We start from the raw sequence: 15,126 nt of genomic DNA on the forward strand, positions 1-15,126 counted from the left end.
TATTTAGTGCCCTTTTTGTGAAAGACAACTTTGTTTCACACAAAATATGCAATATTATCCCCCTAAAATTATTCCAGTGAAGTAATTGGAGCCTTCAGCAGGTCAATAACAGTCCGCATGGCAGCTTTGTCTTATTAGTGTCAACATTGCAACTTTTTCTTGTTACATGTCATTGTTTACTCTTTTATTACACTTTTTTATGTTTTAAATTTTTATTATAGTACTTTTTAGTACATTAACAAATTAGCTGGGGGGCCACAAATGGCCCTCGGACCGCACTTTGGACACACCTGCACTTTAGTAAAGAAAAATATTTGGTTCTTTATTCGAATCCCTGGGAACGAATCCCACGTCACCGGAAAATATGTTGCTCAGTCATTCGGTGGCAGATACAGAAGCAGCAACAACAATGGACCGAAAAAAAACACTTCAAGGCACGGCTTCACTTTACGAAGAAATACAACGAGGAAACGGCTATCTGCAATTATTGCCGGGCTTCGCTTTCCTGCTAGGGGAGTGTGGAGAAGCGGAGCCGACAGTCCGACAGAGAGGCAGGGCACGCTGGAGCCCGGCCCAAGATGGCGGCGAGGAGGCGGGGATGGCGAGCGAGCGGGGAGGCGGGGAGTGCCGGGATCGACGCCACAAACGAGATCAGGTGTGTGGATCGTGCACCTGTACATGATTAATGTATCTCCTCTCGCTGTATAAAAGGGGAGAAGGACGAGAGAACGAGGTTGGTGATGGTACGGAGCGAGAGCAACCAAAAAAACAAAAGAACGAGAGGGAGAGACGACAACACGAGCAGCAGCGCATGCAACCCGGAAGAGAGCGAGAAGCAGACAACGGGGAAAGCTGAAAATCAACACGCAAAAGACTTTGCCTATTGAAAAATAAAGAAGTCTACACCTGCTCAAAGTCAAGTCCTTCCTTGGTGGTCCCTGGAACCCGTAAGACGGCACGAGTTTTTCCCAGGGAGCAGTACAACAAACATGTTCAGGCCGTACATAACCTGAAGGTTAGCGAAAGGTGTCGTGGAGAAGCGGCGACAGGGATGATGAAGCACGCCCCTCTTCCTCTGCTTCAACCTGCAGTCCCAGTGATCGTGCCGGTGAGTAACTAATGATAACTGTTGTCGGTTAATTTCCATATCTGCTCATTTGTAGCATTTAGGCTGAAATAACGTTACCTCTTATGTCAACCAGGACTGCAGTAATGTTAGCTAGGCTTACGTTACCTAAGCATAGTCAGGGGCTAACGTTAACGTTCACGTTAGCCTTTTTGTATGAGTCTGATAACGTTAGCGTTATCTTGTAGCCTACACCACCACCGCTCCATTGGTACCGGGTCGCAGAAGAATTTTTAATTAATTATTTGTTTTTTTTTGTTTTTCAAATTTTTTTTTTTTTTTTTATAATCAAATCAACATAAAAACACAAGATACACTTACAATTAGTGCAACAACCCAAAAAAACTTCCTCTTTCATGACAAAAAAAAAAAAAACGTCATCCTTATCCAATCAGCTAAACGGACTCCACGGTGACGTTTTGGTGAGTTTAAACACTGAAACAATACAAAAATAAAATCAGAATCAGATTCAGAAATGCCATAAGGATGACTTCGGTTTTGTTTGATCAGCCGTTTTACTGCCTTGTTATAGACGCCGTTTGGAAACAAAGTATGTAAATAAATATTTACAAAATATTTATGTGTAAATACCTCATTTCACAACGTATATATCTGGACCGGTGCAGCTAATATATGAAAAAAATATATACAAATTAAATCCTTGAATTTAGTGGGTGTGGTTTGTATAGTCTGGAAAATATGTTGGGGTTCTTTTCACTTTCAACCCTTCTGAATTGGAGCATCAAAGCTATCTTTAGGAGCACACACCTGCAATACGTGACTGTCTTTTTTTCCCAGAGTACCCACAATGCATTGCACTTAGCTGACCGTATCGCACTTCCTGTGAGGGGAGTGTGCAAACAGTGGCATGAAGGAGATCAATAAATAAACACAGCTTTATATTCTTGCTAAGTTTGAGCCCGCCTACTCCCAAACAAGGTGGAAAGATTCCGTCTGTTCTGACATCTTAAGTGCCTTTGATACCCCACCGCCCCGACATTTGGTCCATAAATAAAATATAGTGTGAATTTCATAAGGAAAGATATTCTTTCCTTGCTTCCTGCCCATCAAGGCAAAGTGACACAAAGTGGCTTTTACTTTGAGGAAAACGCTGCACACGCAACCAGCTGGGCGATACACTTACTGGACAGTTTATTCTATGAAATGAGATTTCATAGAAAAATACTGCCTTTTCGAGTATAATGATCCACATGGAGGTACACAATACTGCCAAAAGTATCCGGCCACCTGCCTTGACTCTCATATAAACTTGAAGTGCCATCCCATTCCTAACGCATAAGGTTCAATATGACGTTGGTCCACCTTTTGCAGCTATTACAGCTTCAACTCTTCTGGGAAGGCTGTCCACAAGGTTGCAGAGTGTGTTTAAAGGAATTTTCGACCATTCTTCCAAAAGCGCATTGGTGAGGTCTACATTCTAATTCAACCCAAAAGTGTTCAATCGGGTTCAGGTCAGGACTCTGTGCAGGCCAGTCAAGTTCATCCACGCAAGACTCTGTCATCCATGTCTTTAAGGACCTTGCTTTGTGCACTGGTGCACAGTCATGTTGGAAGAGGAAGGGGCTTGCTCCAAACTGTTCCCGCAAGGTAGGGAGCATGGAATTGTGCAAAATGTTTTGGGATCCTGGAGCATTAAAAGTTCCTTTCACTGGAACTAAGGGTTCAAGTCCAACTCCTGAAAAACAACCCCACACCATAATTCCTCCTCCACCAAATATCACACTCAGCACAATGCAGGCCAAAATGTATCGTTCTCCTGGCAACCTCCAACGCCAGACTGGTCCATCCGATTGCCAGATGGAAAAGAGTGATTCATCACTCTAGAGCAGGGGTCATCAACCTTTTTGAAACCAAGAGCTACTTCTTGGGTACTGATTAATGCGAAGGGCTACCAGTTTGATACACACTTAAAAATAATGCCAGAAATAGCCAATTTGCTCAATTTACCTTCAACACATCTCTCTCTCTCTCTCTCTCTCTCTCTCTCTATATATATATATATATATATATATATATGGGTATTTCTGTCTGTCATTCCGTCATACCTTTTTTTACCTTTTATGGAAGTTTTTTTGTAGAGAAAAAATGATGAAAAAACACGGTTTAAAAGAAGAGGAAAAAAATGAAAATTAAAGTTTGAAACATAGTTTATCTTCAATTTCAACTCTTTAAAATTCAAAATTCAACTGAAAAAAAAAGAAGACAAAAACAAGCTAATTCGAATCTTTTTGAAAAAATAAAAACAATAATTTATGGATCATCATTAGTATTTTTTCCTGATTAATATTAATTTTAGAATTTTGATGACATGTTTTAATTTGGTTAAAATCCAATCTGAATTTTGTTGGAATATATAACAAATTGGACCAAGCTATATTTCTAACAAAGACAAATCATTATTTCTTCTAGATTTTCCAAACAAAAAATGTAAAATAAATTCAAAAGACTTTGAAATAAGATTTAAATTTGATTCTACAGATTTTCTAGATTTGCCCTAATATTTTTTTTTTATTTTAATCAAAATAAGTTTGAAGAAATCTTTAACAAATATTCTTTGTCGAAAAAACAGAAGCTAAAATGACGAATCAAATTAAAATGTATTTATTATTCTTTACAATAATAAAAAAAAATACTTGAACATTGATTTAAATTGTCAGGAAAGAAGAGGAAGGAATTTAAAAGGTAAAAAGGTATATTTAAAAAAAAAATCCTAAAATAATTTTTAAGGTTGTATTTTTTCTCTAAACTTGTCTTTCTGAAAGTTATAAGAAGAAAAGTAAAAATGTATTTAATAAACAAGTGAAGACCAAGCCTTTAAAATATTTTCTTGGATTTTCAAATTCTATTTGAGTTTTGTCTCTCTTAGAATTAAAAATGTCGAGCAAAGCGAGACCAGCTTGCTAGTAAATAAATACAATTTAAAAAAATAGAGGCAGCTCACTGGTAAGTGCTGCTATTTGAGCTATTTTTAGAACAGGCCAGCGGGCGACTCATCTGGTCCTTACGGGCTACCTGGTGCCCGCGGGCACCCCGTTGGTGACCCTTGCGCTAGAGAATGCAATCTTCCCTGCTCTAGAGTCCAGTGGAGACGTGTTATTCACCACTGCATCTGACACTTGGCATTGGACTTAGTGATGTATGGCTTGGATTAGGGTTCTTGGCCTACGGGCCAATTGCGGCCCGCGAGACATTATTATGCGGCCCCCACCTTAATATTAATGTCTAATGTTAGTTTTATATGAATGGCGCTTGACAGCGTTGTGTTATTTGGCTCCAAATGGGCTCTTTCAATGTTCTGGGTTGCCTACCCCTGCAGTATTGGAAAAGCAGCAAATGAGTGGAAGCGACAGAGATGTTGCCATGGAGATGAGGGTTTTTCTTACGTGCCCGGCTGCAATCACACCGCGACACCTGTCCGTCAGTAATCACAGTCCCCGATAACCTGGACCAGTTCAAAGGAGATGTCCGATATCGGCCGAGAAAATGCTTTAAAATGTAATATCGGAAATTACCGGTATCAGTTTCAAAAAGTAAAATGTATGACTTTTTAAAACGCCGCTCTACGGAGTGGTACACGGACATAGGGAGAAGTAGAGAGCGCCAATACACCTTAAAGGCACTGCCTGTCATATAATATCTACGGCTTTTCACACACACAAGTGAATGCAAGTCATACTTGGTCAACAGCCATACAGGTCACACTGAGGGTGGCCATAAAAACTACTTTAAAGGCGAACATTATCACAATTTCTGAAGGGTTGAAACCAATAAAAATCAGTTCCCAGTGGCTCAATTTATCTTGTTACTGTTACGTCTGTTCGGCATTGTGATGCCGGGTTCGATTCCCTCGAGGATGCGTCAAGTGAACACAGCAAAGGTAAGAATATAAACAATTTATTTAACGAAAATGATCTATGAAACAAAACACTGGTGCTAATAAAAAGGCAAACCAAAGACGCTAGCAAAAGGCTAGGACATACAACAATGAGAACTAAACTGGCACGTAGGCACATAAAAGAGCAAAACAAAACATACAGCATGAGAGCTGGAATGAGAAAAGGGTTTAGCGTGAAAAGTTAGCGAGAATATACATACGATGACAAGAGTGCAGACGTAACTCGTTGCGTGAAAGCAAATTTGGATCCCAGACTGAACAACAAAAGATGCAGGCTTATATCAGCCTATCTTGCCGATTATATTGTACCATATGTCCCGGCAAGAAATCTGCGTTCAAAAGACTCCGGCTTATTAGTGATTCCTAGAGCCCAAAAAAAGTCTGCGGGCTATAGAGCGTTTTCCGTTCGGGCTCCAGTACTCTGGAATGCCCTCCCGGTAACAGTTCGAGATGCTACCTCAGTAGAAGCATTTAAGTGTCACCTTAAAACTCATCTGTATACTCTAGCCTTTAAATAGACCTCCTTTTTAGACCAGTTGATCTGCCGCTTCTTTTCTTTCTCCTATGTCCCCCCCTCCCTTGTGGAGGGGGTCCGGTCCGATGACCATGGATGATGTATCGGTTGGGGACATCTCTACCCTGCTGATCCGCCTCCGCTTGAGATGGTTTCCTGGGGACGGGACTCTCGCTGCTGTCTTGGATCCGCTTGAATTGAACTCTCGCGGCTGTGTTGGAGCCACTATGGATTAAACTTTCACAGTATCATGTTAGACCCGCTCGACATCCATTGCTTTCGGTCCCCTAGAGCGGCGGGGTTGCCCACATCTGAGGTCCTCTCCAAGGTTTCTCATAGTCAGCATTGTCACTGGATGTGAATTCTCCCTGCCCACTGGGTGTGGGTTTTCCTCGCCCTTTTGTGGGTTCTTCCGAGGATGTCGTAGTCGTAATGATTTGTGCAGTCCTTTGAGACATTTGTGATTTGGGCCTATATAAATAAACATTGATTGATTGATATAAGGTAGGTGATTAGTGAGGACAGGTGTGCAGGGCCGTGAGAAACAGGTGAAAACTGATAAGCTACCATGGTGACCGACTTAAACAGGAAATAATAGGATCAGATGGAGAGTGAAAATAAAAATGGAACAATAAACAATAATATGTGGAGGATCCAAAAAGCGGATCTCAACAGTTACCATAGTTTCTGATTTGTTCCACCTGCTCTTGTTTTTGACGCGCACCTGTGGTCACTGATTGCTGCCTGGCCTCTACCTTTGTTCCATCTTGATCCTTTGTTTTTTGCAGTAAGCAACACTCACGAGACGTTCTTGTTTCAGCGCTAACTTATTTATTTATTTTTTTCCCAAGATGGCGCTGCTGTAGTGGCTGCTGTAGGCAGGAGCTCTGTGCTCTTGTGTCATCCTTTTGTGTTTCCCTCTTGTTTTCATGTGTTATTATATTTTTTTGCGTTTTGGTCCGGGACGCTTTGGGACTGTGTGACAAGGGGTGGCACTTTCGTGACCTCTGTGGTGCTTTTTTTTCTGGACTTCTGGATCTGCCTCCCGGGAGCCATTTGGCCATGGAGACCAGCTGCTGGGTCTCTGCTACACCAGAGTCTGTTTGGATGTACTGGAGGAGATGCGGATGAGGGGACAGGACTGCGGAGCTAGCACTGAGCGCTGGGACGGAGAATCTTCACGGTGTCTTGACTGGGTGAGCAGGTGTCGGACACCTCAGTCACCTTGGACGTATCCTCGCTCATCCATGCGGACTGGACATTGGCCGAGAGTGGAGTCGGCTGTCTTGGTTGCTTTGTTGGGTCTGCTTCTGTCTCTGGCCATGCTCCCTCCTCCCCAGCAGACGATGGCGTGGAACACCGCAGAGGCCACCACAGTGGATATGTTTCTTTTTACTTTTTATTCATAGCTGTATGTAGAAGTGTCTGGTTGTATCTGCTGCTTTAATGTCTTTAATGTCCTCTGTGTTCTTTGATGTTTGATGTTTCCCTCTTACACACATGGAAGAGGGATGTGTACTATGGCTATGAGTTGTTGTGTTTTCTGTTTTTTTTTTCCCTTGGCCTCAGTCTGCACCCCCACTCCAGGGCCTAGGCTAAGACCGATTTTTCAATTTTATTTTAATCTTCTATTTTTTTCTTCCCCCCCTTGTTTACCTGTATGTCATCTTTTTTGTAAGGGGCGCTAGAAGCCGGCAGACCCGTCAGCGATCCTGTTCTGTCTCCCTGTAATGTTTGTCTGATCTTGAATGGGATTGTGCAGAAAATTGTAATTTTCCTGAAGGAACTCTCCTGACGGAATAAATAAAGTACTATCTATCTATCTATCTATCTATCTATCTATCCAACTATCCGCCTTAGCTTCCCGTGCGCCCGGCACGTTACCTCTGGACTCTTCGACTCCGTGCTAAGTTTTAGCTTAGCTTCCCGTGCGCTCGGCACGGCGTTTTCTTTTGTTTATTTCTGTCAGTTTTGTACCAGTGTAACCGGTGGTCTTTTCCTCTGCGTTGTGTGTTGTTTATGGAACACCGTGGGTTTCTCCACTGCACTTTACTGATAATACAGAATACAATTGTCATCAAAAACTTTGTGCCGTCGTCCAGCCCCTACACGAATATAATAATGGAAAAGAAACAAATTAAAGTTCTTAACAAGACAAAATATTTTCTGTCGTCTCCCGTTATCGTGGACAAAAAGGGAAGTTGGAAGGCGTGTCCAACGCATATCCTTGCCCTTATGTGGGCCTACCGAGGATGTCATAGTGGTTTGTGCAGCCCTTTGAGACACTAGTGATTTAGGGCTATATAAGTAAACATTGATTGATTGATTGATATAAAAAGACAGGTGTCACAGTTATTATTGCAGTAGAAGGGACAACGAGACAAAGGTTCCACATTGCCAAAACATCAAACAATATTCAGGTATTTACATGTAACTTACATATTTTGTGTAGTTATTACAATAATAAAACAGTAGAAAATACATTATTTACAAGACGTAATTGACCCTGTTACACTATCCATCCATTTTCTACCGCTTATTCCCTTTCGGGGTTGCGGGGGGCGCTGGCGCCTATCTCAGCTACAATCGGGCGGAAGGCGGGGTACACCCTGGACAAGTCGCCACCTCATCGCAGGGCCAACACAGATAGACAGACAACATTCACACTCACATCCACACACTAGGGCCAATTTTAGTGTTGCCAATCAACCTATCCCCAGGTGCATGTCTTTGGAAGTGGGAGGAAGCCGGAGTACCCGGAGGGAACCCACGCATTCACGGGGAGAACATGCAAACTCCACACAGAAAGATCCCGAGCCTGGATTTGAACCCAGGACTGCAGGACCTTCGTATTGTGAGGCAGACGCACTAACCCCTCTGCCACCGTGAAGCCCCCTGTTACACTAGTATTATAATTTTTGTTTTAAAATCAAGCCCTTACCTGCTAGGGTAAGGGCATCAGAAATTTCACGACTGGATTTGTTGCAGGCCCTGCGATGAGGTGGCGACTTGTCCAGGGTGTGCCCCGCCTTACGCCCGATTGTCGCTGAGATAGGCGCCAGCGCCCCCCCGCGACCCTAAAATGGAATAAGTGGTAGAAATTGGATGGACGGATTTGTTGCACAGGTGGTATCCTATGAAGGTTCCACGCTGGAAATCACTGAAAGCGGCCAATTCTTTCACAAATGTTTGCAGAAACAGTCTCCATGCCGAAGTGCTTGATTTTATACACCAAGTGATTAGTACACCTGATTCTGATCGTTTGGACGGGTTGGCCAAACACTTTTGGCAATATAGTGTATTCATTACACGCCAGCTTGATTATTGTAGCTACAGCTCGCACTGCATCATTCTGGGAACTGTTCTGCAACATTAAAGTTGAAAAATATGTTTCTGTTACGATCACATGACCCGAATATAGACAAGAATTGATGATGATTTAGCTCATCCTCCATTAAACAAAAGTGTACGTCGTGTAATATTCAGCGTGCGGACTTGACAACGAGCCCTAGAGGTAAATGCGATATTATTTAGGACACGGCGCCCGCTTCATTCCGAGCCCATTTGCAAACAATAGTTTGGCACATGGCAGCCGCCTCGCCGTGCCGCCTGATTGGTTAGGGAGCGCAAATCCGTTTGTGTTTAAGCACAGCTGTTGGTTGGCCACACCGTGGGAATCCAGAGCATAATCACCCTCTGAAGGCAGCGGGAGGGAGGGGGACGGTAAAGCCGAGTCCCTGGCACGTCCCCGTCTCCTCTCATCGTGACGTCCAACTTGGCTCGCCACCGCCGACGGGACGGACCTTGGCGCCTGTCCTGCCGCATCAGAGCAGGCGGGAAAAAAAAAAAAAAAAAAGCCAACCGTGTTGTCGTACTTTCCGTTGGGAGCGCATATAAACAATGATTCCCCCACCTGGATCCCACCCGAGATTAGAAACCTAATTTAAGCAAGACACCAGTTTTTTGGGGGTTTGTTGTCAAATAGTATAGTGTTCGATGGGGTCAAAGTTCACAGGTACCCCATGTCCACTTTGACATTCAGTTACAAAATTACACATACATTTAAATAAGAAAAAAATAATATTTCACAATATCCATCCAGGCTTCACGGTGGCAGAGGGGTTAGTGCATCTGCCTCACAATACGAAGGTCCTGCAGTCCTGGGTTCAAATCCAGGTTCGGGATCTTTCTGTGTGGAGTTTGCATGTTCTCCCCGTGAATGCGTGGGTTCCCTCCGGGTACTCCGGCTTCCTCCCACTTCCAAAGACATGCACCTGGGGATAGGTTGATTGGCAACACTAAATTGGCCCTAGTGTGTGAATGTGAGTGTGAATGTTGTCTGTCTATCTGTGTTGGCCCTGCGATGAGGTTGCGACTAGTCCAGGGTGTACCTCGCCTTCCGCCCGATTGTAGCTGAGATAGGCGCCAGCGCCCCCCGCGACCCCTAAATGGATTAAGCGGTAGAAATCGGATGGATGGAACATCCATCCATCCATCCATCATCTTCCGCTTATCCGAGGTCGGGTCGCGGGGGCAGCAGCCTAAGCAGGGAAGCCCAGACTTCCCTCTCCCCAGCCACTTCGTCCAGCTCTTCCCGGGGGATCCCGAGGCGTTCCCAGGCCAGCCGGGAAACATAGTCTTCCCGACGTGTCCTGGGTCTTCCCCGTGGCCTCCCACCAGTTGGACGTGCCCTAAACGGAGGTGTTCGGGTGGCATCCCATTTCACAATAATCAAACAAAAACCCAAAACCAGTGAATTGGCACGTTGTGTAAATGCTAAATAAAAAATAAAAAATACTGTGATTTGCGGTGAATAATTAAAAACCTCTTCTCACTCCTGCACTTACCAAAGGCATGCGGTAAAAATTTGAGTGTGATGTAAGGATACCATCATGAAAAGCACATTTAATTAAAATTTTTTATTTTATGGTCTTACCTTTACTTATATAGTCCATAACAGCTCCTTCTGATCAAAAGCATCTTTCTTCAGTTTTAAAAGTCTCTCTGTCTCGATGGAGATCTTCATAACCTTGTTGGCGGTACCGAACCCCACCAGTTTCATATACGCATTCACCGAACCCTTCTTTAGTAAAAAATAAAATGTTGTTTTTTTTCAAATTCATGACAAAGTAATATGTTTTTGGTAACACTTTAGTATGGGGAACATATTCTAAGTAACAAAGACTTAACTTAGAGTTATTTGGACACTAGGGGATCATATTCTAAGTAATAAAGACTTAATTTAGAGTTATTTGGACACTAGGGGATCATATTCTAAGTAATAAAGACTTAATTTAGAGTTATTTGGACACTAGGGGATCATATTCTAAGTAATAAAGACTTAATTTAGAGTTATTTGGACACTAGGGGAACATATTCTAAGTAATAAAGACTTAACTTAGAGTTATTTGGACACTAGGGGATCATATTCTAAGTAATAAAGACTTAATTTAGAGTTATTTGGACACTAGGGGAACATATTCTAAGTGATAAAGACTTAATTTAGAGTTATTTAGTTAGGGTTAGGTTTAGGGTTATTATAAGGCCGTGCCGAATAAGGCATTAATAAGTACTTAATAATGAGTAGTTAAGAGCCAATATGTTACTAATTTGCATGTTAATAAGCAACTAATTCATGGTGAATATGTCCCCCATATGTGTTACCATGTTTTTTTTTACTGGTGCACAAAATGAACCGTGCATGAACATCACCATGTTCAAAAAACAAAACCAACACGGTGTATGAACTCACAACAAATTACACACCTGCAAATCAGTCAGCTGATAGGGAGAAGTTTGTATTCAGAGGATGAGTCGGGTGTGTTTTGACCTCCGCCGAACCCCTGCGGCCGACTCACCGAACCCCTAGGGTTCGATCGAACCCAGGTTAAGAACCACTGCGTTATTACCTCCTCCAGCACATATCGCGTCACTCATTTCACTTCTTCTGCAGCCGAGTAGTCGCAAGAAGGATCACTAGCGCCCTCTACCACCAGGAGGCGGGATTGATTGATTGATAGTTTTATCAGTAGATTGCAAAGTTCAGTACATATTCCGTACAATTGACCACTAAATGTTAACACTCGAATAAGTTTTTCAACTTGTTTAAGTCGGGGTCAACGTTAATCAATTCATGGGAGTCATTTAATGACTCATATTTGACAGACGAAGCTACGGTATTGTGACGGTCTCAAGCCGTCGTCTTGCGGGTTCCCAGAACCACCAAGGAAGGACATGGCTTGAGCAGTTTGACTTTGTTTATTTTTCAATAAAACCTCAGTCCAGGTCGCTCTTCCGCTCCTCCCCTCCACTCGCTCGCCGTCTCCTCGCCTCCAGCGTGCCCTGCCTGTCTGTCGGACCGTCGGCTCCACAGGTATATTAATAATACATAGCTGCTTACTGTTCTTTCTAGCATACCGGTATTCAATAGCTTGGACCTTAAATCCTACTGAATAGCTCTTAATCTTCCTCCCTTTATGCGATTTCAAATTACCGGTATTGAAATCAGCCTCCTTTATTTTGAAAATGATGACAGGGGAAGTGTCACTCGTAACGTCACGAGTTTGACTCGGCAGTAATTCAAGGCGGGCGCAGACTATATGCCCTGCGGCAATTCAAGGAAATACGGTATATTTAATTAAATAGACTGCAAAGACAACATATTTAATGTTGGAACTGGTAATTGTTGTTATTTTTTTGCAAATATTAGCTCATTTGGAAATTGATGCCTGCAACATGTTTCAAAAAAGCTGGCACAAGTGGCAAAAAAGACTGAAAAAGTTGGGGAATGCTCATCAAACACTTATCTGGAAAATCCTGAAGGTGAACGAGGTAATTGGGAACAGGTGGGTGCCTAGATTAGGTATCAAAGCAGCTTCCTTGAAATGCTCAGTCATTCACAAACAAGGATGCGGCAAAGGTCACAACTTTGTGAACAAATACATGAGTAAATTGTCCAACAGGAATTTTGGGTTTTCACCATCTACGATCAGTAATATCATCAAAACGTTCAGAGAATCTGGAGAAATCACTGCACGTAAGCACTGATAATTCGGATCTTCGATCCCTCAGGCGGTACTGCATCAAAAACCGACATCAGTGTGTAAAGGATATCACTACATGGGCTCAGGAACACTTCAGAAAACCGCTGTCAGTAACTACAGTTCATCGCTAAATCTGTAAGTGCAAGTTAAAAATCTACTATGTAAAGTGAAAGCCATTTATCAACAACACCCAGAAAAAACCCCAGCCTCGCTGGGCTCGAACTCGTCTAGGATGCACTGATGCAAAGTGGAAAATTGTTCCGTGGTCTTACAAGTCAACATTTCAAATTGTTTTTGGAAACTGTGGACGTTGTGTCCTCCAGACCAAAGAGGAAAAGAACCATCCTGATTGTTATAGGCGCAAAGTTGAAAAGCCAGCATCTGTAATGAAATGGGGGTGTATTAGTGCCCAAGGCATGGGTAACTTACACATCTGTGAAGGCACCATTAATGCTGAAAGGTACATACAGGTTTTGGAGCAACATATGTTGCCATCCAAGAAACGTTATCATGGACGCCCCTGCTTATTTCAGCAAGACAATGCCAAGCGACGTGTTACAACAGCGTGGCTTTATAGTGAAAGAGTGCGGGTACTAGACTGGCCTGCCTGTAGTCCAGACCTGTCTCCCATTGAAAATGTGTGGCACAATATGAAGCCTAAAATTGACAACAAAGACTGTTGAACAACTTAAGCTGTACATCAAGCAGGAATGGGAAAGAATTCCACCGGAAAAACTTAAAAAAATTGTCTCCTTAGTTCCCAAACATTTACTGAGTGTTGTTAAAAGGAAAGGCCATATAACACAGTGGTAAAAATGCCCCTGTGCCAACTTTATTGCAATGTGTTGCTGCCATTATATTCTAAGTTATTAATTATTTGCAAAAAAAAACAAAAACATTAAAGATATTGTCTTTGTAGTCTATTCAATTGAATATAAATTGACAGGGTTCTGCAAATCATTGTATTCTGTTTTTATTTACGATTTACACAACATGTCAACTTCACTGGTTTTGGTTTTTGTATATTAGTATTTTTTTTTTCAATAATTGTATAGAAAAAAATATATGTATATACATTTTTATCATTTTGCATGACAACCACCATTTGTTTTCTTATTTCAAATAATAATAATAATGACAATAATGATAATATGAATAAAAATGAAGCAATTTAGAAACAAACAATTCAAATGTAATTATAATGAAAACAATAACAATAATAACAATGACAATAATGATACCAATAACAATAATGATACTAATATTAAAAACAATAATATTAATAAAACAATAATACTAATCCTAATAGTAATAATGGTAATAATAACATACATACCAAAAAAAAGAGGTATCATGAATTTATAAATAATAATAACTGTAATGATTATGATGAAAATAATAAGAAATAAATGTCGTACTGATGCTAATACTGACAATAATAGAAATTATAATAGTATTGCTAATGCAAACAATGATAAAAAATAATTGCAATATTAATGATAAAAATCATTATAATTACACTGCTATTATTATTTTAGAGATATTTGAATGTGTGTTGCTTACTTTATTTTTATAAATATATGCTTATGTCCAGAAATTAAATGTTCTTTTTTTCATTGTACTTTAAGTTAAATATTTATTTTATTTTAATTTTATTTTATGTAACATCTACTTCTTCCCTTTAGGCTTTTGTGCAGATTGCGCGACTTTTTTTATTTATTTTTATTTTTTTGGTTGGTGCGCCTGAAAGAGTGGCAGCACCTCACAGTAGCTCCTTTGAATTCCTTTTTTTTTAACTTTATTTTTGGTTATCTGTGTGTATAATATACCAGTGGTTCTCAACCTTTTTTCAGTGATGTACCTCCTGTGAATTTTTTTTAAATTCAAGTACCCCCTAATCAGAGCAAAACATTTTTGGTTGAAAAAAAGAGATAACGCAGTAAAATACAGCACTATGTCATCAGTTTCTGATTTATTAAATTGTACAGCAGTGCAAAATATTGCTCATTTGTAGTGGTCTTCCTTGAACTATTTGGGAAAAAATATATAGAAATAACTAAAAACTTGTTGAAAAATAAACAAGTGATTCAAATTTAAATAAAGATTTCTACACATAGAAGTAATCATCAACTTAAAGTGCCCTCTTTGGGGATTGTAATAGAGATCCATCTGGAGTCATGAACTTCATTCTAAGCATTTCTTCAGAAATAAATAAATCTTTAACATCAATATTTATGAAAAAATCTAGCTGTCAACACTGAATATTGCAATGTTGCAATTCTTTTCACAGTTTATGAACTTACTGTCAGGCTTTCCCCTGATGGTAAGTTATCAATCAATCAATCAATGTTTACTTATATAGCCCTAAATCACTAGTGTCTCAAAGGGCTGCACAAACCACCACGACATCCTCGGTAGGCCCACATAAGGGCAAGGAAAACTCACACCCAGTGGGACATCGGTGACAATAATGACCCAGTGGGACGTCGGTGACAATGATGACTATGAGAACCTTAGAGAGGAGGAA

This window comes from Nerophis ophidion, linkage group LG15 (assembly GCF_033978795.1).
Source record: "Nerophis ophidion isolate RoL-2023_Sa linkage group LG15, RoL_Noph_v1.0, whole genome shotgun sequence".
Taxonomy (NCBI): domain Eukaryota; kingdom Metazoa; phylum Chordata; class Actinopteri; order Syngnathiformes; family Syngnathidae; genus Nerophis; species Nerophis ophidion.